Here is a 25,486-nt window from a genome sequence, read left to right as displayed (position 1 = left end):
GCATGTAGACAAGACGAGACCGAGGGTCCGACAGCTGCTGCTAGGCCATTAATGGCCACTAAAAATAGAGATACACTAAATACAGAGCACTGCGGGACCCCATTTTTCTGTAAATAGGGGGGGAACTATGGAAGGCACCAACTTGGACACGGAAAGTATGGAGCGATAGGAAATTTTGGATAAAAATTGGGAGCGGGCCCCGGAAACCCCACTCATATAATTCGGCAAGGATATGATGTCGCCAGATCGTGTTGTAAGTTTTTTGTAAACCAAAAAAGATGGCAACAAGGTGTTGGCATCTGGAAAAGGCTGTTCAGATGGCAGACTTGAGGGAAACTAGATTATGAACAGTAGAGTGACCCTGCTGGAAATGGCCCTGGCATGGAGCCAGTACACCACATGACTCCAGGACCCAACACAACCGCTGCCTTACCATACGTTCTAACAGCTAACAAAGAACGTTGGTGAGGCTGATGGGCCAACAGCTATCCACATGAAGCGGGTTTTTACTGGGTTTGAGAACTGGAATGATTGTGCTCTTCCGCCATTGCATTGGAAAGATGTCATCGCACCAGATCTGGTTGAACACAACGAGGAGATGACGCTTTTAGTCGGACGAGAGATGTTTGATCATCTGGCTGTGGATCCGATCTGGCCTAGGAGCTGTGTTACGGCAATGTGCAAGGATGCCGAGGAGCTCCCACTCTGTAAATGGAGCATTATAGGGTTCACTGTGTCATTCAGTGAACGAGAGGGCTTTCCTTTCCATCCCCTGTTTGAGGGTGCGAAATGCTGGGGGATAATTCTTGTAACACGGAGGGGTACCGCTTATGTTGCTCCACAAAAGTCATCGTGGGCTCTCCATTGGACAGATAGGAGAAGTCCTGGGCTGCAAAGGGATAAATCAATGGCCAAGTAAGTGCCATGAGCCACACTGAAATGTGTGGGGGCTCCATTATTTAAGAGGAAGCAGTCGAGTTGAGACAGGAAAGTTTCGACAGCTCTACCTTGGCCAGTAAGCACAGTGCCACCTCTCAAGGGGGTATGGGCATTATAATCTCCCAAAAGGAAGAAAGGTTTAGGTAGTTGATGAATTAGTGCAGCCAATGCGTTCAGGGGTACTGCACCATCTGGAGGAAGATATACATTGCAGACAGTTATTTCCTGCGTCGTCCTTATCCTGACAGCCATAGCTTCAACAGTGGTTTGAAGGGGCACAGATTCACTGCAAACTGAGTTCAGGACATAGACACAAACTCCACCAGACACACTATTATAGCCGCTACGGTTCTTGTAATATCCCCTATAGCCATGAAGGGCAGGGATCCGCATTGCCGGGAACCAGGTTTCCTGGAGGGCAATGCAGATAGTAGGTGTAAAGCTTAACAATTGCCAAAGCTCAGTCAGGTGGTGGAAAAAACGGCAGCAATTCCACTAGAGGATGACATCCTGTTCTGTTTAAACTTATATTTATGTTCTGTCTTTTTACATATCTATCTGCTAATGTTCTTCCATGGTGACATTTATGCTCTGAACATAGTTTTATTCATCATGCAGTGGAAGTATTTACTAATCTATTTTTTTCTAAGAGATTGTTCATTTTTTGAGGATTTTATTGTGCCTTTCTAAGGGATTGTTCATTTTTTGATGAAATGTTTTCTTTACTTGGAAAATATGGTGGTCATCTAGAGGATGGCAATGGAGCCTCTGGATTCCTGATAGAGAATGCTTTTATTTAGATGACGTGCTGCATTCAAAGTCAGCTTTGGAGGATATGAAGGCTAAAGTTCAGTGATTTTGTTACAGGAGCAACTGCAAGCATGAATACTTGTACCTATTTCACTAGTTTAATCTTGCGTTTATGCACTAGTTTCAAAAATATGCCCCTTGACAGAGAAAACAAAAAGAGGTAGCAAACACTAAAAGACTTCTTTCTCAACCTCTGCAGAAGAAGTTTATCTTGCCTGCTGACAAATTTTTCATGCCACAGTACCACCATCTTTTTCCTGACCTTTATACCTACAAAGGATGGGCATGTTAATTTATGGATTTGGCAGTGTTACTGGTAGAGTGCGGCCAGATGCCCTTCCTGTCACTGTCACTCCCCGCCGCCTCCAGGATGGAATTTACATACACCAACTGTCTGTGTTTTTTTTTTTTTTTTTTTTTTGGGTTTAAGGGCACTCAACTGCTGAGGTCATTAGCGCCCAGTCACTGTTGTTAGAGCACATGGATTCTAGTAAAACTCAAGGGGAAGGGGGGGACACCAGAAGGACCTGACAAGGATGCAGATAAAATAAGTAAAAAGGTTAAATGTCTTTGGACAAGCCAGTTAAAGTTATAAAACGCAGAATACGAGCAGCTGCTCGAGCGTCATCAGCTAAAACATCTGGTAAAGTAGATGGCAGGGACAGGACAACACGAAATTGACTAAAACGGGGACACGACAATAAAACATGGCACACTGTTAATGCCTGACCACAAGGGCACTGCGGGGCTGGGTCACCGGAGAGCAGGTAGCGGTGGCTAAACCGGCAATGCCCAATCCGCAACCTGGTCAGAAGGACCTCCTCTCGCCGAGATGGTCGGGAGAAGGTTGTCCAAACAGTTGGGAGCGGTTTGACTGCCCGGAGCTTGTTTCCTTGGAGGGATGACCAAGCATCCCACCACCAACTGTCTGTGACTAGTGCTATCAATGTGAAAGTGTGCAAACATTTTCTATTTTCTAGATGTTTGTGAATCAAGTAATTGAGGCACAGCGTGGGTACCCAGCCTTGTATTCCCCTGGTGTGATGTAGGAAACTGCCTACAAATTACATCCACAACAGCGCACTGGCCCTGATCATTAATCAGCTGAGTGGATTTGATCCAGGGCCAGAGCGCCTCCCTGAATCGAAGAACCTGCATGCTAATGTGCGTGGCTATCTGAGCGGTTCAAATGTTTCATGTCTCAGCATAACAGGAGCTATACCTGATCCACAAAGGATGACTACCTAAACAGCTCACACAGTGATAGGGAGTTTGCACACATTCTGTCTTCATGGGCTGTGGACCTGCATTTCCCACTTATAGCTTCACACATACTTGTTGTACAGCCAACCTTTATACATTTAATCGTGAAGTTACATGCTCACATAGCACAGGCAAGTTAAAGGCTAAATGAAATTCTGCACATCCCCCCACCACCCACAGATAAATTTTACTTCCCTCATAATACTTTTACTCCCCTGAAATTCTGCGGGGTTCAGTCTCTAATATGTGTGCTAGATAATAGTCTTCCATCTATTTGCATAAAATTTAATGTGTTGTGCATTTGAACTACTATGGAGCAGCCAGTTACAAGGGTGGTTCGAAAAGTTTGTGGAATCACCACCAGATTCTAGCACTAGGGCACCAATCCTTCAAGAGTAAACACATGATGTGTCAGTGCTCTGGGCACAGATCTGTTGTGCAGACTTCTCTTGTTGTAGTACCTCTATAGCGATATACAATGACAAAAAAAATTGATATAAAGCAGAGATTAAGTATGTTTTAAATAAAGGTATGAAGGCAAAGGAAATTCATGCTGGTTTTCAGAACATACTGGGGACTCTGCCCCTTCATATTACTCTGTTGCCAGGTGGACAAATGAGTTTAAATTTGGCTGGGACAGCTTAGATGATGATCCATTTTGGGGTCGGTTTTGGTTTGTTTTGCTTTAGGGCACAAGAAACAACTGGGGCCACATGTGCCCAAGTCAAAACTATACAACATGAAGGCAAAGAAGAGTTAAAAAAATGACTATATGTCAGTCCAAACTGACATAAGAGAAGACAGCTAAAGACAGGGATGTGGAGAAAGGGCTACAAAAGGCACCATACAGAAACAGATGACCAAAACTAAAAATTAAATGGCCTTCACCATATTGCTTTGACAGATAAAAAGTAAAACATGGTCAACAGCCTGTGCATCATTTGCTAAAACGGCCGGTATCTCAGACGGCAAACCCAACAGGGAACGTAAATGGTTAAAAAATGGGCATTCCATCAGGAAGTGGCAGACAGTTAAAACTTGAGTGCAATGTGTACAAAGTGGTGGGGTAGTGCCACTTATCAAATGACGATGGCTAAAAACACAGTGCCCAGTACACAGCCTAGTTAAAATGACCTCCTCCTGTTGGGACAGCCGAGAGGCTGTCCAATCTGCTGGTACAGGCTTAATAAGCCGGAGATTATTCCCGTGAAGGGAGGACCATTGGCGACGACAAAAGGGCAACACAAAGATCATCGGAGGGAATACAGGAACTAGTGGGCTGAGGTACAAAGACTGCAGCCTTGGTAGCAGCCTCATTTCCTGGCACACCGACATGACCAGGAGCCCACAGAAACATCACACTGGCTCCACCAAGAGTGAGCAAGCTACGGTTTTCCTGGACCCGCTGCACTAAAGGGATGGCTGGTGTACAGCTGTACAGCACACACAGACTTTGGAGGGCGCCAAGTCTGAGCAGAGGACACAATTGAAAAGGAAGTGTCGCCAGATGTACTCTGTGGCCTGATACAGGGTGAAGAGCTCAGGTGTAAATACTGAGCAGTGTGCCAGAAGCCAATATCAAAAGACACGGGTGCCAATGAGGAAGACACACCCGACCCCACAGCCAGTCCAAGAGCCATCAGTGTATGTAAAGATACTATCGAGAAGTTCCATGCGAAGGTCGTGAAATTGAAGGCGATAGAGCGAGGCTGGAGTAGTGTCCTTGAGAAGCGAATGAAGGTCAAGGTTATCATGGTCCTCTTCACGAAGCCAAGTTGCTGAAGCGTTCACATCCACCAGGAAAGTTGCAGGTAGTGTGAAGTTAAGCTGCGGTAATAAGTGCCGGTAGCGGACTCCAGGAGGTAACAGAGAAGAGGGACGCGCCCCATACTGATGATCAAATGAATCAGTAAAGAAGGAGGCATAGGATGGGTGGCCACGCATGGCAGACAAACACCATGCATACCTGTTGAGGAGAAAGTCACGGCGGTAGGACAGTGGTAGTTCAGCAACTTCAGCATACAGACTCAACCGGGCTAGTGTAAAAGGAGCCAGTGGCCAAATGGATGCCACTATGGTGGATAGTGTTGAGACAGCATAAGAGGGATGGACATGCAAATGCATGAACAAAGCACCCATAGTCTAGTTTCGAACGGACAAGGGACCGGTACATACGGAGGAGGGTGGTTCGATCGGTACCCCAGGAAGTACCACTGAGGACACGTAGGACATTGAGGAAACGCGTACAGCAGGTTGCCAGGTAAAACACATGCGAGGACCATCAGAGTTTACTACCAAGCATAAGCCCCAGGAATTTCGTAGTTTCAACGAACGGAAGGGCAACAGGCCGAAGATGTTAAGATGGTGGGAGAAATCAATTGTGTTGCCAGAAATTCATACAGATGGTTTTGTGAGTGGAAAAGTGAAAGCCATTGTCAATGCTCCGAGAGTAAAGACGATCAAGATGTTGCTGCAGACGTCGCTCAATGAGACAGTGCCGTGGAGAAATGCAACAGGTGGTGAAATTGTTAACAAAAAGGGAGTCAGAGATGCCCGGTGGGAGACAGGCCAGTAGTCTCCAAAAGCAAAGTGCCATTCTGTAAACGAGAGCAGAATTTCACAGGGCCAACAATTGCATCAACACCTCCCTGAATAATAAACGGATTAACTGTCGTGAAGGACTGACCATCTTCAGTACACGAGACCACGAGGAACCGTGGTGCAACGAGAAGGGTCTTTTGAATCATTAGTCTCATTATGTTTACGTTTCGTAGACGTTGATTCTGAAGTAAATTGACTCGCCGGAAAATCCCCCATGATTGCCAGCGTCTCCGATGGCGTGCTCCTTCCAACTAGGGGCCCCCTTCACATGGGGGGCACACCCACCTTAGGTGATTGTTCACACCTCAGGTCACGCCTCCTGAGCACCCAACAGAGGGACCAATCTGCAATTTGGGAAGGTTGCAGCTCAGGCAATCACCCCTCCCTGGGCCTAGCCTGTACCAGGGGATACGTGCGAACCCTACCTTTTGACCCGGGGCTGGGAATTACACGTTACCCAGTCACCTGTTATGTGTCAGACGCATGGGCCTACTTTCACGAGAGCACAGGGAGGAAGAATAAAAAGAGGAACCTCAAACGCTGAAGAGGAGGAACGAGAGGGGGAGGGAAACGAAGAAAGGAAAAGGGAGTGGAAAAAAATGGTGAGACTGATCTTATGTCAGCGACAGGCAATGCAGAGCATTCCTAATAATACCCCAGACATGTTCCCCAAGGGAGGGGAAAAAGAATGGCAGGAGGACAGACATGCAGCACAGAAGGGAAAAGATGCTGCAAAGGCTGGGGCCCCGTGGTAGCCAAGCACGAACCCATCAAAGAGTGGCGAACCCCCTGGGGGGTTGCAGTCGGCCAAGATGTGCCACTACCTTGGAAATTACTGCGAACGTTCATAATATGGTCATGGAGGATCACCAAATAAACTGCGAGAAACTGCTGAAACCGTATGACTTATCAATGTTTCACCCATTTTCTGAGCAACCAACAAAATTGTTTGCTCTCATTTGTGACCACAGATGGAACTGGGTCTCCTACTGTGCCCCACAGAAAAAACAACAGTCAAAGCAGTGGAAAAAAAGGTTGTTTCACCACAATCAAAGAAACCAAAGGCAACACAGTCAGCCAGAAAGGTCATGGCATCAGTTTTCTGGGATATGAAAGGGATTCTGCTGATAGATTATCTTTCCACTAGCAAAACAATTACAGGAACCAACTATAGTAAATGACATGAAAAAGGGTTTGGCTTGGAAAGTCGTCTTTCATCAAGACAATGTGTGCATGCTATGCATGCCATTGCTATGGCAAAAGTACATCACCTAAGATAAAATTATAAGACTGTTGCTACATCTGCCTTATTCCCCTGATGGAAGTGAGAGGGAAAGGAATGGTGAGACAGAGAGAGGGGAGCAAGGATATGGACACAGAGAGAGAGAGAGAGAGAGAGAGAGAGAGAGAGAGAGAGAGAGAGAGAGTGGAGATGGCATGTTGTCTGGGTAGTATCATGGGCAGAGGGAGGAGAGAGGAAGACGTGGTTGGACAGGGGAGGAGGGGGCAGAGAAGCTGGACAAAAAGTGGGGTAGGGGTAATGGAGAAACAGAGGTGTAAGGATGAGATGGACGGAGAGACGGCAGGAGGAAGAGGTGGACACAGATGGGGGAGGAAGAGGTGCGTGCAATATCTGTGTGTCAAACACATACGTGAGCGGAGCCACGGGTAAGAGCTAGTTGAAGATAAAGGCTTTACAGAGTTAAGTCATTTCTTTTTATTCCATTCTGATAACTTCTTAAACCACCCTCATAATATGAACCCAAAAGCACAACAACTTATAATGATATAGTCATGTAAACCAGTAGAATGCCATTCAAGACTGCCTTCAATGTGCAAGCCAAAACTTTTAGAATGCAGAAATATGAGGCTTTATAGCTGATTCCTACCTATTGTGATAACAATATAAGCATTAGAGCAAACTTCGACATTTCTTTGTTAACATGAATAACATTTTTTTAATTTATTTATTTGGGAGGACTGGTCTACAAAGCACTCTTTTTAGTCAGGACTGCAAAGACTTCAAGAAGTAAGAATCACTGTGTTCCAACAAGAAGCTAGATAAAAGACAGCTGAACTCAAGCAGAGCCCCACACTTTAGGCAAGTCTATTACACCTGGGGTTTAACTGGTGCCCCTCAGGTTGCTCACTTGCACAAAGGCTGAATATAGGTTGGGTCTGTATTCACTTGTGACCACCCTCATCCTCCATGATTGACACTACCAATGACATAAGTAAGTCTTACTGTGAGTGGGCAGGGTATTACAAGTGTAAGAAGTTCCAAATCTAGCTCACACAGAGCTAGTGATTACAGACAAATTTTCTGTGCTGAAGTACAGGCTACCCCTTATGTAAGGATGTAAGATAGCCTTGGAGAAATGCTTCACCAATGTCAACAGTTTTGGTAAACATTTTTGGAAAGCAGTGATCAATTAATTGTTATATTTTGACTAAAGTTCAGTCTTGATCAAGTCGTGTATGTTTTGATGATACAGGTAACCGGTTACCTGTATCATCAAAACATACATTACGTGATCAAGACTGAACTTTAGTCAAAATATAATGTCAACAGTTATTTGGGAACATCCACACTTCAGTACAGTTGCTATATATGATCACCCATATTCTACAGACACCTCCAGATGGTTCACTATATTTTGGCAGAGCTAATGAAACAGTCAGTGAACTGACCACCACTTCTCGCTCTCCACTGTTCATGTGCCCCTGGCCCTTGAAACCAAGAAGGCTCAAAGTAGCTGGCAGTTGTAAGAATTTTCACAGACTCATATTGTTGATCAACATTCACAACTCCACAAGGGAAATGCAGCCCTCTAAAGGTGATCTGAGACATTCAGACTCCAAATGCAAGTCCATTATCAAACCCATTGCAATGTGTTACATAGTTTTCTTTGTTTGGCTGTTGCAATACTACGGTGTGCTGGGAGACTATCCCATTGGAAGTCTCTTCCACTGAATTCAAGCAAGTTTAAGAATACTCACTGACATTGAGGCCATTACAAGTGAAGCACTTCAAGAAGAGTGGGGAAGGAAGTCAACCAGCCTGTTTAATAAATCAACCTAGTGTTTACTCACAATGATATAGGAACTGTATGTTTGTGGGCCTTGACATCTTAGTCTGTAGTGTTTATTCTAAAATTCTTACAAACAACCCTGTTGGAGGAACATCCGCAACTGAGCATTATACCAGAGGTTGAAAATACTGCTACAGTTGTAAAGTTCTTTTATTATCACATGACCGGTTTCGGGCTCTTATATGCCCATCTTCAGGTGTCGCACTAAGTTTACAACTACGCGGTATTTTCAACCTCTGGGCTAAAATTCTTACATGTGGTTCAAAAAAATAAACCTTTTAGGTTTAGTATAGACTACACACAATTCACAAACTATTAGAAGATGCACCACACTTATCAGCTAAAATGGAGAGCAGTTCCTCACTTTAAATTTACTGTTGCCCTCTAGTCAAGAGTATAAAACACACTCCATTGAAATGTGTCATACTGAAAAAGTGTCACAGGCACCACAAACTGGTGGGTTCTCTTGCTGGAGGGATCATTAACCAACTGGTACCACCATAACTGCATAAATGCAGTTAATATAACTTCATCTCATCCCATCTCTGTGAGCAAGAGTAGCACCACAACTGGTATTTGTTTCACTGAACATAGCTTATTTTCATCACTTCAAGCCACACTTTCTCCCAACAGATACACAACAAGTAAATTGCTTGGTGATAAATTACATATTTTTATGTAGAGTGGCAGGTTTTACATCTCTACCTATACTTTGCAAGCCACCTTGTGATGTGTGGTGGAGGGTACTTTGAGTACCACCTCACTTTCCCCCTTTCCTGCTTCGGTGTGTGTGTGTGTGTGTGTGTGTCTAGCAATGTATTTGTTGGCTCTTCTAGGAATGTACACAATCTGAATTTTAAAAGTAAACAACAACATGATCCAAAGCACCTCCTTTATAGTGCCTACCACTGGAGTTGGTTGAACATCTGTCATTTTCGCATTTACCAACTTACTTGTGATGAAACGCACTGCTCCTCTTTGGATTTTTTCTATTTCCTTTACCTATAAAGGTGTGTGTGTGTGTGTGTGTGTGTGTGTGTGTGTGTGACTGATGATCATTTTGTAAGCTACCTCCTTCGTGGAGGATTACACTTCCTGATGATTCTTCCAATGAATCTCAGTCTGCCATCTGAGGTTTCCCGTGATTACGATTATCAGGCTGTTCAACTTTAAATCTCTAACATACTTAAGGAATGTGACTGTTTAAAGTGATGTAACTATGTAGTTATTCAATAATAGGTTTTTTTTTTTTTTTTTTGTTTGTGGTTTTAGGGCGCAAAACTTCTATGGTCATTAGCGCCCAGCCCGTGACGTAGAAAACAGGAAAAAAACGAAATTTAAAATCAGCAGCAATGGGAACAAAGTCATAAAATTTGAGAAACTAAAGGCAGAAGGAATGCTTAAAAATCCGCTATAGAAAGGGGTTGGTTGTCCCCCAAAAAAAGCTTCAAATGACTGACATCATTTCACTGTCACTAATAAACTGTAGAACGCGGTCAGCTGAGCGCGTGTCATCTGCTAAAATCGACGATAGATCAGGCGATAGCTGTAGACGGGAGCGTAACGGATTAAAATAGGGGCATTCAATTAAAAGGTGTCTGACCGTCCACAGCTGAGAGCAGTGGGGACAGAGTGGGGGAGGATCACCGCTTAAAAGATGTCGATGACTAAAAAGACAGTGCCCTATCCGGAGTCGAGCTAAAATTACCTCCTCCCGACGACGCGTTCGGGAGGAAGAGGTCCAAGCGCAAGGAAGGGCTTTCACTTCCCGCAATTTATTGTGGGGAAGTGTTGACTAATGCGCATGCCATAAATGAGCAACTTGGCGACAAACCGTTCCGTAGATCGGTAAACGGAAGAGACTGAATAGCTGGCCGAGGAAGAGAGACTGCAGCCTTGGCCGCTATATCGGCCGCCTCATTTCCACAGATACCAGCGTGTCCCGGGAGCCAGAGGAACGCCACTGAGACGCCCCCCAGGTGGAGCAAGCGCAGACAGTCCTGAATCCGGTGGACCAGAGGGTGCACAGGGTAAAGAGCTTGGAGACTTAGGAGAGAGCTGAGAGAATCTGAGCAGATGACGTACTGTATCCGCTGATGGCGGCGGATGTAGTGGACAGCCTGGAGAACAGCGTAAAGCTCCGCAGTATAAACCGAACACTGGTCGGGAAGCCGAAAGTGATTTGGGGTGTCGCCAACAATATAGGCACTCCCTACACCTAATGATGTTTTCGAGCCATCGGTGTAAATAAATGTGGCTTCCGTCATTTGTGCACATAGAGCAGCAAATGCCTGACGGTAAACAAGTGTAGGGGTACCATCCTTGGGAAATTGACATAGGTCTCTGAGCAAGTCGATCCGGGGACGGAGCCAAGGCGGTGCTGTACCCCAAGTTGTCAAGAAGGTTTTAGGAAAGCGGAAGGAAAGAGAATGGAGCAGTTGACGGAAGCGGACTCCCGGGGGTAGTAGGGAGGAGGAGCGGCCTGCATACCCTACATCAAAGGAGGCGTCGAAAAAAAGGTTATGGGCTGGATTAGCAGGCATGGAAGACAGATGGCTAGCATAACGACTCAGAAGGACTGCCCGCCGATTCGACAGCGGAGGTTCAGCAGTCTCAGCATAAAGGCTTTCCACAGGGCTGGTGTAAAAAGCTCCAGACACTAAACGTAATCCACGGTGGTGGATAGAGTCGAGACGCCGAAGAATAGACGGCCGAGCAGAGGAGTAGACTATGCTTCCATAATCCAATTTCGAGCGCACTAAGGCGCGATAGAGGCGGAGAAGGACCACTCGGTCCGCTCCCCAAGAGGTACCATTCAGGACACGGAGGGTGTTAAGGGAACGCAGACAGCGAGCCGAAAGATAGGAAACGTGGGAGGACCAGCACAGTTTTCTGTCAAACATAAGACCCAAGAATTTAGCGACGTTGGAAAACGGAAGGTTGACAGGACCTAGATGTAAGGAGGGCGGAAGAAACTCCTTACGTCACCAAAAATTAACACAAACGGTCTTACTGGGTGAGAAACGGAAGCCGGTTTCGATGCTCCACGAGTGGAGGCGATCGAGACATCCTTGAAGACGTCTTTCAAGAAGGCTGGTCCGTTGAGAGCTGTAGTAGATCGCAAAATCGTCCACAAAGAGGGAGCCCGAGACATCAGGAAGGAGACAATCCATAATTGGATTAATGGCGATGGCAAACAGTACAACACTCAGCACGGAGCCCTGGGGTACCCCGTTTTCTTGGGAGAAAGTACGGGAGAGAGTAGTGTTCACCCGCACCCTAAATGTGCGCTCTGCCATAAATTCGCGAAGAAAAAGGGGCAGCCGGCCTCTAAAGCCCCAAGAGAACAGTGTGCGGAGGATGCCTGTCCTCCAACAGGTATCGTATGCTCTCTCCAGATCAAAAAATATTGCTACCGTTTGGCGTTTCCGGAGAAAATTGTTCATGATATAAGTGGAGAGAGCAACAAGATGGTCAACGGAAGAACGATGCTTTCGGAATCCGCATTGAGCTGGTGTTAAAAGACTGCGGGACTCCAGCCACCAAGCTAAACGGTAATTCACCATACGCTCCAAAACCTTACAGACACTACTCGTGAGAGAAATGGGGCGATAGCTAGAGGGGAGATGTTTGTCCTTTCCAGGTTTCGGAACGGGAACGACAATAGCTTCCCGCCATCGCCTGGGAAAGGTACTGTCGGTCCAAATTCGATTATAAAGGCGAAGGAGGTAACGCAGGCTATGGGTTGATAAATGCAGCAACATTTGGACATGGATACCATCCGGTCCTGGGGCGGAGGAGCGAGAAGAAGAGAGTGCATGTTGGAGTTCGCGCATGGAGAAAACAGTATTGTAGCTTTCGCGATTTTGAGAGGAGAAAGCAAGATGTCGCACTTCCGCTGCACGTTTCTTCGGGAGAAACGCTGGCGGGTAATTTGAAGAGCTCGAAATCTCAGCAAAGTGCTGACCCAATGAGTTAGAAATTGCGACGGGGTCCACTAAGGTATCATGCGCGACAGTGAGCCCAGAGACCGGGGAGAAACTAGGCGCGCCTGAAAACCGTCGAAGCCGACTCCAAACTTCCGAGGAGGGAGTGAAGGTGTTAAATGAGCTAATAAAGAATTTCCAGCTTGCCTTCTTGCTATCGCGGATGACGCGACGGCATCGCGCACGGAGCTGCTTATATCGGATACAGTTGGCCAAAGTTGGATGGTGACGGAAAATGTGAAGAGCACGTCGCCGCTCACGTATTGCGTCATGGCATGCCTCGTTCCACCAAGGAACTGGAGGGCGCCGGGGCAATTCGGAGGTGCGTGGTATTGAACGTTCCGCAGCTGTGAGAATAACGTCGGTAAAATGAGTGACCTCGTCGTCGACGCTGGGAAAGCGACGGTCATCGAATGTCGCTAGAGACGAAAAAAGTGTCCAATCGGCTTGGGCAAACTTCCAGCGTCGCGAGCGCATATATGGCAGTTGAGGCTGCAGTCGAAGAACACATGGAAAGTGGTCACTCGAGTGTGTATCATCAAGGGCGAACCATTCGAAGCGCCGAGCTAGCGGAACAGTACCGACCGCAAGGTCCAAATGGGAGAAATTTGCCGTGGAGGCAGACAAAAATGTGGGGACCCCAGTGTTGAGGCAGACTAGATCCGCTTGGTGGAAGACGTCTAGCAATAGTGAGCCACGTGGACAAGGATGTGGAGATCCCCAAAGCGGGTGGTGGGCATTGAAGTCCCCAACCAGCAAATAGGGGGGTGGAAGCTGATCAAGAAGATGAAGGAGATCAGCTCGTGCCATTGGTGTAGACGATGGAATGTATACCGTACAAAGAGAGAACGTGTAGCCAGAAAGGGAAAGACGGACGGCGACAGCTTGGAAGGAAGTGTTTAAGGGGATTGGGTGATAATGGAGAGTATCATGGAGCAGAATCATGAGTCCTCCATGGGCTGGAGTGCCTTCAACAGAGGGGAGGTCATATCGGACGGACTGAAAATGAGGGAGAACAAAGCGGTCATGGGGATGTAGCTTTGTTTCCTGAAGACAAAAGATGACCGGCGAGTAGGATCGTAAGAGGATCGACAATTCCTCCCGATTGGCGCGAATGCCACGGATATTCCAGTGGATAATGGACATAGGGTGAACAGAAAATGGAGAAACGTGACCAAGGGTGCTGTCAACTCAACGACTGCTCAGAGCTTGCGACCGACAGCATGGAATGGCATTCAGTCGAAGGCAGAAGATCCTGATCCATAGGTTGGTCAGGAGCAGCTCCTGCCACCAACGATCGGCCAGTTGACCGGCCATCAGCAGTGCGCCTCGGCGACACAGAAGATGGCCGAGGGCGATTTCTGCCAGGTGGTGCTGTAGATGGGACACGCCTTGGCGGAGAAGGAGAGGAACTGTGTTTTTTCGTAGCCTTCTTGGAGGTATGTTTAGATGAAGGAGGAACCGATGGTTGTGAAGTTGCAGTACGTAAAAACTCTTCACGAGAATGCTCTTTTTTCGAAGACTTGGCGTCTGACTTTTGGGCTCGAGATTTAGCAGAACCCGACGAAGGGTGAGCCATAGAGTGGGCAGGCGAAAGAGGTGAGGTTGAACGGGCAATCTTTGCGCTGGCCGATCTGACGACCGTGGTACTAAATGTGAGGTCGCAAGTCTGCGTGGCCGCCTCCTTTGTTGGCCGAGGAGAAGCAAGGACAGTGCTGTATTTTCCTTTCTGAGGCACGGTGGGCTGTCGACTGGCGAGTAACTTTCGAGCAGCAAAGGTCGACACCTTTTCCTTCACTCTTATTTCCTGGATCAGCTTTCCGTCCTTAAAAACGGGGCAATCTCGAGAGGAAGCAGCGTGGTCACCCATACAGTTGATGCAGCGAGGGGATGGAGGTGGACAAGCACCTTCATGGGCATCCTTGCCACACGTAACACATTTGGCCGGATTGGAACAGGACTGGCTGGTGTGATTGAACCGCTGACATCGATAGCAACGCGTAGGGTTTGGGACATAAGGGCAAACGGAAATTATCTCATAGCCTGCTTTGATTTTTGATGGGAGTTGAACTTTGTCAAATGTCAAGAAGACAGTGCGGGTTGGAATGATGTTCGAGTCAACCCTTTTCATAACCCGATGAACAGCCATGACGCCCTGGTCAGACAGATAGTGCTGAATTTCTTCGTCAGACAATCCATCGAGGGAGCGTGTATAAACGACTCCACGCGAGGAATTTAAGGTACGGTGCGGTTCCACCCGGACAGGGAAGGTGTGGAGCAGAGAAGTACGCAGCAATTTTTGAGCCTGGAGGGCACTGTGTGTTTCTAACAACAGGGTGCCATTCCGTAATCTGGAACAAGACTTTACAGGACCCGCAATTGCGTCGACACCTTTCTGAATAATGAAAGGGTTGACCGTGGAAAAGTCGTGACCTTCGTCAGACCGAGAAACAACAAGGAACTGTGGCAACGATGGAAGAACCGTCTGTGGCAGAGACTCAGTGAACTTACGTTTGTGAGCAGACATAGTGGAAGGTGAGGAAACCATTGCGGAAGAATCCCCCATGATTACCGGCGTCTCCGATGGCGCGCTCCTCCCTTGTGGGGGCCCTCACCGAGGGCACACCCGCCTTAGGTGATTGTTCACACCTCAGGTCACACCTCCCGACAAACGGACGGAGGGACCAATCGGCACTTTCGGAAGGTATCAGCTCGGGTAATCACCCCTCCCTGGGCCTGGCCGTTACCAGGGGGTACGTACGTGTCCTACCTGTCTACCCGGGGCGGGGAATTACGCGTTACCCCGTCACCGGCTACGCATGGAAGTGCGTGGGTCGGCCTTCAGACACGCACAGGGAGGAAAAAAGAGAAAGGGAAAGGAAAGAAAAGGGGGTCTCAAACGCCGCAGCGGAGAAAAGGGCAAGGAGAAGAGGGAAGGAAAAGAGAAGGACAGAGGAAGGACGAGGACTTGCAAGTGTAAAAGCAAGGAATTTGGAACAGTTTCGAGCGTCCGTCTCCGGACGTAGGCACAAACCATACTCCCAGAGGGGGAGAAAGGGAAGGAAAGAGCCAGAGGTGAGGGGGGGGGGGGGGGGGCGAAGATGGGGGACGGGGAGGGATGCGGAAAGGGAAGGGAAGGTATGCAGCCCGGAAAGGAAGGAGGGCCACATTAGCTCGGGGTCCCGTGCTCGCTACGCACGTGTCCACAAAAGAGTTGTGGACCCCCTGGGGGGTAATAGGTATTTGTGCCTAAAAATGCAATAAGATACATTTGTTTATGTTGAGGGTCAACTGATAATCACTGCACCAAATGTGTCTGCAGGTCCTGCATTTCATTAGTGTTTTCAAGCACTGTGACCTGTCTATATATACAATCTTAGGAATAGAGAATTTCTGTGATTCACTTCCAGATTTTTTTTTTTTTTTCAATTAATGCCCGACAGTAACAACTTCAAACAGCATAGGTACTTTCGAAGTCCATGTGAAACAGCATGGCTCAACAAGAGTTTCTATCCTCATCCTTGTCTGGGCTACATTTTACAAACATGGCTGATCCAACCCCTCGGCATTTGCTAGCCAACAATGCCATATGACTATTTTTTATTTCATGTCATGATGGTGTGTTCATAGTGCCAACACTAAACAGTGGGTCCATTGGGTTGAAAATTGTGGGGTCTCACTTTCTGGCAAATGAGCCCAGCTGTTTTACCCTCATGTTGGAGGACTGAATGCCTACATCTTCTCATTCTTTCTTCAGTGTCTGTACATCTACATATATTACATTCTTGTATGACTCAACTCCAACCCCCCCCCCCCCCCCCCTCCCAAACTAACAGAGTTGAATAATTCTGTCACAACTAGCTGTTGAGTAAGCACTTTTTTTTATCTGTAACAACATAGCTTTTTCCACCCAAAGTGTCCTGTATCTCAAGCACTTGTCAGATTTCAATGCCATGCAAGCATTTGTGTATTTAAAAAGGTGATGTCTCTCAACAGCTTCTCTCATGTATCTTAATAACCATCAACATAGTGCAACTCACATTAAGTGTCCCATTATCTATCAGTTTTTTTTAGGCGAAGCTGAAGGAAAGCTATGTGGTCTTTGTAGTGAGACAGTGTTATTGTTCCTAGATGATACAACCATCATATTGGGAGTGCTGTTGAGCAAAAACTTCAAAACTATTCTCATTCTGAAAGCAGCTAGTGAAACAGAGCATGACTCAGGCAGAGCACTATACACCCCAGCAAGCCTAATACCGTTGCAGCTCAGGAACCCAGTAGATTGACCATTAATGACTGTGTCATGTCAACAGCTACCCACACCAATATCATATATCCTGGCTGAGGGTTTTTCTTGGAGACGTTTGTACTTAACTCTCAATCAAGGCAGTTAAGCCAACATCTTCATTTCCTGTGATACACAAAGTTCCACTGTTGAGCCACACAGTGGTTACCGAATTGTGCCCAGAGCTTATGGTTAGAGAGACCTGTTATCGGCTCAATATGCAAAGTTTTTCCAAACCTTCTTGAAGACTGACCAATTATATGCACAGATGTCATGTAATGCAAGCAGAATTGCAGATACAGCACCACTGTAAACAATCAAGGTATCTAATCAGATATGGTGGCCAGACTGTGTGGCCTTAGGAGTAAATGCCCTTTCAAATGCAGTATTTGGCATGTTCTTATTCATTTTGTCTATGAAAGGGAATACAAAATGTTTGAGTGCATACAAAGAACATGATGTTGTGAGCCAAGACTTACTGTGATAGATCAACATAAAAATAACAAAACAAATTAACTGGAAGACAAACTGCCATAAGTGCAGTTACAGTGTACCTGTGCCTTCTGTTGTATGCTCCAGTTGGTAACTGTGCGATAAGTTATCCAAAATGAACATGATGAAACATTGTATTTTAGAGCTCAGATTCGTTGGTTTCACTAACTCACAATCAAAATTTCACATTCCTATCTAACCTCAACCTTCACTAAAGGTTGGTCTGTCACCACATCAAGTTTTATTTCCATCCTCCATACAGAATACAAATACAGTTGACTGCTTTCTCTTGTGCATCATGCAGCTACCATCAAGTTTTATTTCCATCCTCCACACAGAATACAAACACAGTTGGCTACTTCCTCTTGTGCATCATGCAGCTACCAACTGCTGCATGCAACGAAAGACACAGGTACCCCATAACTGCATTTTATCCCAAACTACTACATGAAAAAGCAATGATGAGAAAGTTTTGTAGGTAAATTTATGAATGATACAAATATTTAAATTTAAAATCAAATAATAGAAAATCCAGGATTGAATATAACAAGGTTATGAAAAGGAAATCTGCTACTCATCATAAAGAGGAGAGGCTGAGTCACAGATAGGTATAACAAAAAGACTGTCACAGAATAAGCTTTCAGCTTCAGCTGCTAGAGACTGCAGTCATGAGTGTGCAAGTTGTGTTTGCGCGCACACGTCTGTGTGTGTGTGTGTGTGTGTGTGTGTGTGTGTGTGTGTGTGTGTGTCATCTATTTTTGACAAAGGCCTTGTTGGCCAAAAGCTTAATCTGTTATACTCTTTTTGCTGTGCCTATCTCTGACTGCATCTTCGCTATATGGTGGGTAGCAAACACTTAATTTTTTTTTAACCATTAAAATCTTCTAAAAAACTTTTGGTTGCTGCATTACCTGTTAGTAGTTCCTTTATTACAGGATCATACACAAACAGTTTTGTGATGATTTAACTGCATGCTCTGGTGTATACATATAATTTAAAAGCAGTTCAGTATAAATACACAGTCTCCCAATGTTAAGACAGCGCTCAAATTGTCAGAACTCCCTAAACTGTGGATGGTTACAAGATGAAGTATCAAAAACTCCAATGGGTGGCAGTTGCGGGTAATGGAATTTTTGATATTTCATCTCATAGCTTTCCAATTTAGGCGGTTATGGCAATTCAAATGCCATCTGAATGTTGGGAGAGTGCATATTAAATTAACCATCTTAAATTATTTATATGTATATACCTGAGGATGTAATTAAATCATTGCAAAATTGATTGCATTATGATCCCGTAATAGAGGACCTACTAACATCTAATGTGGCTACCAAAAGTTTTTTAGAAGATTTTAAAGATTTAAAAAAAATTTGTATCATGTATCTAAGCTGTGAATGCCCACATCATAAAATCATAAATATATGAATATTCTCCTATCTCACATATCACTTCTAAAGCTAATAAGAAAATAGAACTCGACTAAAAACAGTTTGAACAGTGGAATACAAGCTTTTCCCACATTCCAATGATACATTCTATGATGAAGTGGTTAACAACATACTCAGCAACCAGTCAATATTGGAAAAACTGTCAAGTGACAAAGAAAACAGTGTACAATCTTTCTGTAGTATTAGTAGTGATCCTTGAGTTCTACTTTGTATAGTTCAGTAGCAGAGATTAACTGCTTTAAATTCTAGTTTTTTGGATGAGGAGTTCAGCAGCACATGCTAAATGCATCTGCTTCAATAAAACTACAGACAATACAGCAATATGAAAAACAATCTGGTACCCTGGTCAAGCCTGAGTATTCATCCTGAATATACAAATGAACTAAACAAAAACCTATTATCTTTTTCTATACTTGCATGTCACATCTCACAACAATTCTATATTTACTTCTCTCGCCCTTACCCCTTGCTGTATTCCTTTTTCTCATCCATAATCCTTTACACAGAAGATATTGTAATACATGGAAATACAGAAGTGTCCGATCCCGCCCGTCTGCTTTGCCCATGACGTCACAAATATGGCAGAAATGACCACAAACCACAATTCCAATATGGCACATATAAAGTCGTTACGTACATCGAAAAACACACACACACACACACACACACACACACACACACACACACACCCGTGCGTTCCACAAAAAGCCTAATGACACTAACGGGACAAGCGCGGGAAATAGGGGGTTTTTGGGTGGGGACAAACTAAATATAAGCAAATTTAGACACCCACCCCCAAACAAATCCACACAAAACTACGAAAAAAACCGACACCACAAAACTCCCCAAATACCACTAAACACAATATCATCTGGAATCTGACACTTCCCTTGACCTATATAGCTCAACAGCAGCTCCCGATCCCATAAATTAGGACCTAACACTTCCCTTGACCTATATAGCTAAAAACATATCCCGATACCAATACCAAGACATTGGGATCGAACACCTTGACCTGTTATCCTTACGACTTCTCCACATACAGCCGTCCCTGGTCCGAGATGCGGGAACTTTAAGTAAGCCTCATTTCTTCACGACATACTGAACACTTCACGACTTCATCCAAAAATCCGAATAGTTCAAGAAATTTTATTAGAGACAATGCACTGTGTCCCCCATCATAGCCGACAACCAAAAACTGTTGACCCTGTCAGTCATATCCATACCTACCAAAGACATAAAAAAAGCAATTTACCAAAATTCACACACGACACCACACTCGCAAACTAAACCAAAAAAAATCACCTAAGACTCCACCAGAGAGCACCACCGATCGCACCAAAACGACACCTACAAACACATCACTCTCACAAACTAAATTCCGTGCCATCATGACATAACACACCACAACAGCCTTGCGTCACGGGTCAAAGCCGACGGGTGGGATTGGACGCTTCGGTCGACCCATAATACATTTGTAAACTAATTTTTTTCTGCATACCGAAAAAATTCAGCATACAAAAGCATTTTTAATCACACACAAGTATTAAATTCATATTGTAAACTGATACTGAGGTTTCTGTTCCCTCCCTAGACTATTAATGCATTTGTCTTGAATATCAAAGGAGTAACTTTTCAGTGAGTGTACAGTGTGTACCTGAACTTCTATCAACATCGAAACTTAATCCTGAATGTGCCTTAAGGCTGTGCATTTATTCTTAATACATCCTCCATTCATTCATTTTATTTCAAGTATAAATTGACAAACTTATGATGGGTAATCACACTTGCCAAGTAACCTGCTGAACAGGACAGCACAAGTGAACAGTGTACATTATTAATATAAATATTATTATAAAACAGGGATGCAAGTTTCACTAATTCAACAGAAAAGAAACTCTGCTATGCTTTAAATTAATATTCACAACTTTAAATGTAAATGGTTTTGGTTAGACTTTATTGTGACTGTTATTGATAAAGAGTGAAACAAGAAATTTACTGTTACCAGACACTATTTCCACAAGACGTTTCAAAGGTTCAAACCTCCATCATCAGGTGGGTTTAGGTGGATTAATATGTCAAATACTTTGGTGTAATCTGTGGCACTGTGTGGTAAAGAAAATACATGGAAAAGAACCTGTAACCAATGGAGGTATTTTCATTTCATTTATTTTATTTCCTCATTTATATTTTCATTCACACTTTCAGCCAAGGAGATCCACCAAAATGCGAGCCATGTACTGACAAGTGTCTTTTCCCCCTACTGGACAGTGCCACAGGTTAGGCCCAGGCCTTAACGAAACACATATGTGCCACGTTAATCAATACAAATCCACTGATATTGGAGGTTTAAATATTCAAAATACATAATGAAAATAAATAAGCACTTATCGGTAATAGTAAACTTATTTCACTTGATATTCACTGCTTCCTAAATATGTGCCCAGAAAAAGTATACCTGTAAATCCCAAGAATAATACCATAGTTTCCTTTTTTTCCTAATTTTTTGAGCGAAGGGTCACAATCCTTAAGGACACCGTAAATGAAAATAAATGAACTTACTTAACTTCATACTCCCAAAGTTGCCTGACAACCTTCCTGTTAAAGTAAAGGAACCCAATCATTTCTACAGATACAAATGATGATGACAGCAAGCATGGATGAACTGCCGTTAATGCTCTGCTCTATGCCTCAATATAAAGAAAATTGTATGCCTGTCAACAGGTGCAAGAAATACAGACAATTTAAAGGTCACTGCGATATATCTTCAAGTATTTTGGCTCAAAAATCACTGCTGAAATCACAAACTGCACAAGCAATGGGTGGCTTCAATGGCAGAGTTTGAGTTGTGTGCTTTGTGATAAATAGATCTCAGACTGACTCAAGTCTAAAATATCCGCTCTGCAATCCACCCAATTGCCTCAGAACAGAAAGTTGGCCTGGGGGTGGGGGGAAGGAGACAGAGCAAAAAATTGCTGCACTGGAATTCAAAGTGCTTCAATGGACATCCGACATGACACTTCATGATCATGTGACTAATCGTGAAATAGCAGGCCGTATGGAAGGGCACCTATTGTTGATAAAACAAGGGAAAGCCATCCATGTAGTAGTATGGACATGTACTTCGAGCAGATCAAGATACAACAGCAAAATGCAGGATTTCATTGAAAGTCGAAGGTAAACAACCTTCAGAACCGGGAAACTGGGGCAACACTGATTAGATACCTCCCTACACAGACTTTAAGATAGCAGGTCTCTACCTCAACCAAGCACACAATTGTGTCAAGCAGTGACAGGCAGCCAAAAGAACGAACCCCACTACATTACAGGACAAATGTTAAGGAAGAAGAAGATTAAAACGTACACCCGAAAAATCTGTTCAGTATATATTTTGTTTATTGATGGTGTATTACATTCATAAATGAAGATGACTTCCCCAGTCACACCCCAAATCACTAATTTCATAAGCTGCTTCACCACATGGCTCTCAAGTACCTTAGTGACAAATGCCCATTTAAAATTTTGACTATGCAGCCATTACATACAAACGCCCGTGTAAGCAGAATACATTCACGAAAATTCAAACAATATTTGATACAGCTCATTTCTGACAAGATTGACAGAACCTTTAAATACACAATTTTCTCAGGTAATGCTTGCACTACAATACATGGAACCATCCTTCTTATAAACAGACATCCCAATGCCATGATGACATTTCTATAGTTAATATAGGTTTTTGAAAACCCGAACTTTCACCAGTATGCTACAATACTCCCGCTTCATCCCAGAAATGATAGGACACAGACAAAGATATAGAAAATGCTTCTCCCAAAATCAGAAGAGAGAGAGAGAGAATGTGGCTTAACAGAAGCCTAACATATCACTTCACTAACTCACAATCTGGTATCTTTTAACCTAGGCCTCGAACTATGCACCACCTCAGTATTTAACCTCAACTAAGATTGCATATGTTATTTGTTGGCTTTGTCAACTCTCAGTCAAATTGCCATCTTTCAAGGTACCCTGTATCTGAGGCTACACTACAGATCAGTCTGTCACAACAACTTACATTCCAAAAACATAATGCCTATTTTCTGTTCTCTTCATCTATACATGAATAGCGTCACGTCACATCTTCATTGCATTACGAGATGAAGCTGACATCTGGTATTGGCAGTTGCAGCTGACTTGACAATGACCCTGATGTTAATTTTATCAATTCTTTTTAAAACTTAACATTCTTATTTGTTTTGTCACAATCACGCAGACTTTGCCATTTAGAATAAAATATGACGGTATAAAATTCACAAGAATGCTAACATCCGAACAAGCAAGTTTATGTTTTTTTCTGAAGACGTTCAAATCTAGAATAAGTAGATACAGACTATTATTCCAAAAAAAAGCAATAGTGCAAAAAAATCTATTAATTAAGTAATTTACTGACCAATAAAAATGGAGTTTGGGAATTTTTTTTATGAGTAATAATCTAAAATAATTTAAAAATAACAATCTCATATTGTTATTGATGCACCACGAAACAAATGTGAGCAAATAACATACCTAGTGTTTCACTTTTTGGTAGCTATTTGACGATAATAGTGTGCAAAGTATGCATAACATTATGATAATTGAAAAAGAAAAAATCTTTCTATTTAATCATTTCTCTACGTCTTGCTGTCAATGAACTCAATAGTTGCTCCAAGACTAATACACTACACTATACATAAATGTCAAGTCATATGTACATTGTCACAGCATATACAATTACTGAATCTTTTACACTGAGTACTATGTGAATTTACAAGTCAATGTTGTAGATGTGGACACAAAAATTAATATCTTACCAATATGTCACATCTTACCATTAGAGAGGAAAGAGTGTAAATGACAGCTAAAAGTAAAGTTGGACAAAGAAAAATTCAGACCCATCTTCTACTAATCAGAACCATCAGAATAGCAGATGAACATTGACTTACAGGTAGGCTATTAGCCAAACGAAGTAAACATTCTGTACTTGTTCATCAAAAATATTATGGACTATATGAAGTATTAATTTAATATCCAGGAAATTAACTTGTGTACATGGTACAAAATTAAAATAAGAGTTGGTAGGTACTTTGAGTTCATAGTGAAGTTATAAACCAATCAAGTATTGTTATCCACATGTCAATTATAACTGCGGTCAGTCCATCAAGTGCAATAATAATGGCCACTGCTGTATGTAGTTTAGGAAACTTAAAATTTATAAAAAAAAATCATTTTTATATTACCAATAAAACAAATCAGTCATGAAATAATTGACTGACAGAACAATTCAAAGTCACTTTACAAATGGAGAAAGTTATTATTGAGGTGTGTGCAAAATGGAATGTTAGTTTTACACACACAGTTTCAAGTGAACTTACATCAATCACGGAAACTCAATATACGTGCGAAATCTCGTGCAGACACAAAAATGAAATTTTCAGAAATAAGTATTGAATATGTACAAATGAGACTTTCATGACACTTACACTATAGACGGTCCGAAGATAGTGCGCAGTTAGTCAATAATGGATATAAATGTTACCAACCAAACTAAATTTGTACCAAACAAAAATCATGTAATTATGGTTTCATAATTCTGTTCTCTGAGGAAAAACCACCGAACAGCTCAACAGAAACGTAGATACTATCGCTTATGAATGTTTTTGTGGAACAGGATGTTGTAAATAGAACGTAATACGTTACACACGCTATACGAGACATATCGCGTTGGCCCCATGTGGACCCAAGTTCCGAACTCCAGCTATCGTTAAGTTCCTTGAACACTCGGCAACAAGTACAAGTGATCCGATATAATAGGGAAAAAAAGGATAAAATAGGCCCCTTAGTAATTACTTGACATTTACATTTATTTCTAGCGTTCAAAAACACCGCGCTGGCTAAGCAGTGCCAAGCTATCAGATAACCGAACGAGTCTACTACAAGCTGTCACGCATCCCTAAACGAAATTACTACTAACAATAACACACCGACGCCGGTAACAAATATACACAATTCTATATCTCACCCACAATTTCCCTTAAATAACCCAGTCCACAACATTGTTAGGTCCCCAACTCCAAACTTCTACACATGTACACACTAGTCTAGTGTTACTGCTGCAAAGACAAAATACATGAGTAAAAGACCGATAACAATATCGATTATGTTCTGGCCATACCAAGGACGTTAATTATATATGAACACAAATGCAGCAGGTAAACTGTATAGAATTCGACACAGATCACAGCTTATTTTACATATTCATTAATTGTAAACCATGTCATTAATTAACAAGTCTGTAATATTTGATGCCACTGACGCAATGCTGTTTTTTCGTCAAATTTAAGGCTGTGAGTCAGAACGAAAGTCATAAAAATAACGTAATCTTTATAATTCAAAAGTGTGGCTGCGTTCATATAGTAAGAGGAGATGACGCTGCAGATTTACACTGTACTTTACTTTGAAGCAAGCGCCGCCATGTTACATGCCACAAACGCAACTTATTTTACTTATTCATTAATTGTAAACCATGTCATTAAT

General features: G+C 43.5%; 1 protein-coding gene across 2 annotated transcripts in view; it reads right to left on the bottom strand.

Moving 5' to 3' along the window:
• The window catches only part of LOC126471157 (zinc transporter foi), a 156,265-nt gene extending 131,205 nt beyond the window's left edge, over positions 1–25,060 (bottom strand). Inside the window, exon 1 of one of the 2 annotated variants that reach the window (XM_050099259.1) lies at positions 24,972–25,060. The gene's annotated coding sequence lies outside the window, so the exon portion shown is untranslated. Of the gene's footprint in view, positions 1–24,432 lie in introns of both variants that reach the window. The other variant, XM_050099258.1, reaches the window with a different exon arrangement.
• Between the last annotated feature and the right edge of the window lie 426 nt (positions 25,061–25,486).

The sequence above is a fragment of the Schistocerca serialis genome, chromosome 3, assembly GCF_023864345.2.
Source record: "Schistocerca serialis cubense isolate TAMUIC-IGC-003099 chromosome 3, iqSchSeri2.2, whole genome shotgun sequence".
Taxonomy (NCBI): domain Eukaryota; kingdom Metazoa; phylum Arthropoda; class Insecta; order Orthoptera; family Acrididae; genus Schistocerca; species Schistocerca serialis.
The sequence above is the reverse complement of the archived record's forward strand: the minus strand, read 5'-3'. Positions and strand labels throughout refer to the sequence as shown.